The sequence below is a fragment of the Onychostruthus taczanowskii genome, unplaced genomic scaffold, assembly GCF_017590055.1.
Source record: "Onychostruthus taczanowskii isolate IOZ18803 unplaced genomic scaffold, ASM1759005v1 scaffold79, whole genome shotgun sequence".
In the NCBI taxonomy this organism is placed as follows: domain Eukaryota; kingdom Metazoa; phylum Chordata; class Aves; order Passeriformes; family Passeridae; genus Onychostruthus; species Onychostruthus taczanowskii.
In genome coordinates, this window is record NW_024505782.1 from 581,364 (window position 1) to 586,568 (window position 5,205).

The following is a 5,205-nucleotide window of genomic DNA, read 5'->3' on the forward strand; positions in this document are numbered from 1 at the left end:
CCCCCCCCCAGCACCTGCAAAATGAATTGTCGCTGTTTTTCAGATCCCCACACCTATGTGTGAATAAAACATAATCCTTTCCATTTAGGAAACAAAAAAACCCCAAGTTAATTTAAACAATTGTCCCCCCAGTCCCCCTCACCCCCCCAAAGTCAGCCAACACTTAAAAATAAAACTCAGAGTGTATGTATATGTATGAGGTGAAGCTGAGAAAATAGCCCTTTTCCATCTCTGTAGAATGTTTCCCTGGAGCTTAAAGACAGTTTCACATTTTCAAAAATAGCATATAATTTTGAGTTCTGCAGTTGCCAGGTGCCAAACTACAGACATTAATTAATACTATTCAGCACCTATGAAAATCAAGCCCTCCAGCCATACTTACAAAATAAAACCTCACCAAGAATACCGATACTAGTCCCTGGTTTTGGGAAGTGAAGAACATTCAACACTCTGAAAGTCAAACAACTTCAAAGGGATCTACAAAAGATTTAGGTAGTCATACTCTGCTTAATTTCCACTTCAGTTAGCTCCACAATTAGACAGTAGAAAGGTGCCAGCATCCCTCCCTGTCTCGCCTCTCAGCATTTGACACTTCTTAAATGTCTAAAGGCAACTTTTTGTGTGCCACACACACACAGCCCTGGACTTATCACCTGAAAACTCACCTTGCTACCTATTTGGTCCTATGACATATTTACCTAGGTTGTTACTGAATTCACCTTCATGCATTTTAATGTTCAGTGCTACAGTGAAATACTTGAGCATGGTTCCAGTTTCTGCTGTAGAATGGTGTACATTTCCTGGGCTGTATTTACCAGTCCCATGTGGCTGCACTGGATACCACAGAGCTTCTTAAATGGCACAAGAGATATGGATTTTGGTAACTGAATCATCCTCTAGCACATCCACTAAATTTCAGGCCAGCAAATCTAGAGATGAACTTTTCCCTCTCCAGGACTTGGTTGAATTGGTTCTGAACATGTATCTAGAGTCATTAAAAGAGAGAACTAGTGAATACAAGGATGAACAGGACACCACTACAGGCCTGGACGAGCAGCAAAAAATGTGGTAGAAGTACCTGATACAATGGTTGTTCTAGACAGCTGGCCTCAAGTTTCATTATACTATGTCGTTTAAGCAGCTGAGGAAATCCTCTAACTTATCTACAGATGTGTAGAAGTGTACATTAATGCTTTCAACATGAGATTCAGTAATGCCCCAGAGATCACTGGAGAAGTTGTAGATACCCCAAACCTGAAAGTCTTCAATGCCAGGTTGGATGATGTTTGATATGGTAGTTTTAGGTCTGACCTCCATTCCTAAGGCCATGTGAGGAGTCTACAGTGGTGTTTTCTCATTAGAGAGAAAACAAACCAAGTCTTTTTCTTCTTCATAATGACACTGTATAGACCAGTGTCTTGACAGATTTGTAAGACTGAGGGATATAATTTCAATAACTTAGCAGTGATTTTCATATTGAGGAAGCAACATTGGTTATTTGATTGGTGACAAAGTTCTTCCATGGAAAAACAGTATTTCCATGCCTTCAGAATTTGGGCAGCTTGCACAATGTTTTACTGAGCATACAACCAAATTTATTTTGTTTTCCTTTTTTCTCATGTTAAGATATCTCTGCAATTCTACATGACAGATGAAGAAAGGGAAAAAGAAAAACACTCACTCTTGCCATTAATTTTTTTTTCAGATTGATTTCAATCCATACATACTGGAACTCACAGTTTTTCCAAAGTGACTCAAAATCAGGTCTCTGGGGGTTACTGGCACATTTGTGTTATGAGATGTCAAGAAACGGACCTTGGTTTTGGAGGCAGCAGCTACTAATAATTCCTATGATATTTCTTACTTTGTTTTTTTTTTTTAATTTTTTAAGATAAATTTTTCCAGGAAATATATCATGTCAGTTGACAGTTTCACTTTGTTAACAGCTAGATTCTGCTGGTTTTAATGTGCTAAGGTTCATGTGCGAGCTGATAAAACTACTGTGCCTGTATCTATTTTATAGGCTCTGCACTCTAGGTGAGTCAGAACAACTCTCACACTTTCAGCCAGGTCTATAAATACCTCAGCAGACAGAATACTCTTTCATATTAGTAGCCTCTGCCTGTAGAGAAAAAGAAAATTTCATTTCCTCTTCAAGTAAAGGTTTTGATAACAACAGTGCTGAAAATAGGAGACAGAACCATAATCTTATTTTTGTCATGGATCTCTTTTGCCTCTTACTTAGCAGTTGAAGTATAACTCAAATAAAGAAAAAGGGTTTTATTAGAGAAGAACAGGCTGAGATTTTGGAGAAGTATTATGGCATTAGAAAGCTCAAATTAATTTTAAGCTCTTACCTAATTCATTCAGATTTCTTTAGAAATTTCATCCTTAAGTAACAAACAGGCCTTTTATTTTTTTATTTAATTAATAAATATAAGAGCTGAAAACTATGCAAACCCAGGTGTTTAAGGCTTAAATCTCACCTAACTCCAGTTTTATGAGTATTAATATAAAATTCAAACCTTCAGGTCTCTCATGGACTTATGTTTAAGACTGTGAACCTCTTGAGAAACCTTCGAATAATAAGAAGGACTTCCTGTAAGAGGTTTTCTTTTCTGACCATAATCAGAAATGCTTGCCCTGGTATGTGAAGAAGTGAGGCAGTTAGTTCCTTTCTTAGCACTTGTTTTGCATCCATTCCTCAGACACGACTGATGGACCAGACATCAGGAAAAAAAAAAGAAAAAAGGCATCTAGAGCACCCCTTTTCCTTCTAGGACATCAGAGATTGGAGCATTCTACCATGACCAGGTTCAAATCTTTCATGTACTCCTATTTCTTGTGGAAATATCCTGACCAACACTCTTCAAAATTAGAAATATACCTAATGATATTTTTCCAATGTAATAATATACTGGGTCAGAAAATAAATATGCAGCATGAACACAGGGCTTAGATCAATCCTCTAAGGATGTAGATGCGTTTTCTCATCTTCATTCCAAGCAGTTCTCTGTGATAGCACCAATGGCAGCTGAATATTACATGTGCAAATGCTTCTCTCTGGCAGGAGGTTCAATCTTTAAAGGCTCAAACATTGGAGAAATTCTCTGAAACTCAGACTAAAGGCTCTGCACTACAGAGGGGATTTAGCAAGGACAATAATGCAATATATACCAATTTCACTCTTAAGGCTGGTCTTTGTCTTGGCTTCAAAGATTACATGGTACAATTCAGCAAAGGTATTACTGTTAACATTTACAGAGTTTAATTGTGGAAATGCTGCAACTCTTACTATTCTGCACAGATGAAACACTCATAAGGCATAGGAAACTGGAGTCACAGTAAAAAAGAGAGGAAGGGAAGATGAAAGAGGATTTTTATCTTTAAAAACCCCGTAAAAATCCATATCTACAAGTAAATATTTGATCCCAAATATTGTGCACTTAGTGTGTGTCTTCATCAGATGTGAAAGCTCTGACTGAAGTTCTTAAAGCTAGCATACCTCAATTCAAGCATACAAATTAATATTACAATGTGTGGAGCTTAGTTTTTAAAGATCAAGTACTTCCAAAATTCATTGAAAATCTGATACCATACTGTTATATATTGCTCTCTCTTCCAAGTGATGTTTCCCTGACACAGTGTGTGCTCTTTGGGGAAGAGAAACACATCAAGTAAAAAATTGAAAAACAGTGTCAGTAAAATCTCAGTTTTTTAAGGTGGGGCTTCTGGAACCATTACAGAAATAAATGGAAATTGTAGATGAAAACCAAGTGCACCATCCAGATGAAAGCATTTATGAGAAGTACTTTCATTTAACTAAATTTAGCATTAGGATTTCTGAGCCAAATTATTTCTACCTCAGTAGAAATATGAAGATTGAAGTATATGAGCTCAAGTGATCATCTTGGAGCTCTTTGTTTTTTAGCCATGAGAATCTGCCAAATGGTGAGGGGTTCAATTTTTCATTGCTGGAAGAAAGTGGGTGCCTTCCTCTGTTATGTCTCTGTTTCTTCCCACTATACATCCTGTAGGCTGATAGGTCCAAACCATTCACATATTAACCAGTAAGATATAGAAATGAAGATTTACTCTTCAATCTGTAGAATTATCTGAAATGTGACTATGATAAAATCTGAAGCCTGAATTTGGACAAATTTCACTGCAAGCTAATTGAAAAGCAGAACACAAGGAGGGAGGGAGAAGGAAAGAAAGGAAGAAAAGGGGTTGTTCAGCTCTGCAGCACAGCAAGGATGAAAAAATTAATAATGTAGTGATGCAAGCAGTTGACAATCCAAGAGAGGAATCTACGACTACAATTCTGCTCCACTGAATTTCTGCTTAATATGGTATGCATCACATCTCAAGAACTGCTTTTGTTAGGGATTCTTGAGAAAATGAAGAGTGCCAGATACAGCTTTCATGTCATGCAGATAAGTTTAAAGAAGCCAACTGCTGTAATATTAAAAAAAAAAAAAAGGAAGACAGACAAAATAGGAAAGGAATATTGCACCCATTTTATGGTGAAATCTAGACAGAGTTTGAATTGATAAAAGTGATAATCAAAGTTATTTTCCAGTATTTTCTCACAAGATTTTGGGTTAAGAAAGTAATTATCTCAGATGCAAAGACATATTGTTAGGAAAGAGAACAATATATTTCATTTAAATAAACAAGAAGTAGCAGAAATAAGTATGCATTTTTTGTTGTTTTTCATTTTCATAGGTAGCAGATTAAAAATATCTTCCACTGTTATGTTTTTGATGCCCAGTGTTTCAGTGGGCCATCTACTTTATGTTTCTGACTAGAGAGACACATATGTTTCTGATTAGAGAGATTTTTAAAGTCTCCTAAATTTTTCAGTATTAAAAATAACAGTTCAAATAATATTTTTGAATTTTCTCATTAGATCATAAGAACTGGAAATATTCATAGGCTTACACAGGTTCCCTGATTTTTTTCCAATGGGATTAATACAATTAGATCCTATATTAATGGAATTTAATGAGGAAATTTTTTAATACTCCTCTTGGTTTTTAACTACACAGAAGTTTCTTAGAAAATCTTGCTCATTACTGTACTCAGTATTCAGGCATGTTAGACTCTGGATTATTATGCAGTGGATTTGTTTGTCTTGTGCATGTTTATACCCTTCAAAATACTTTATGAGATTACATCAACCCACAGGAATTTCAGCTCATT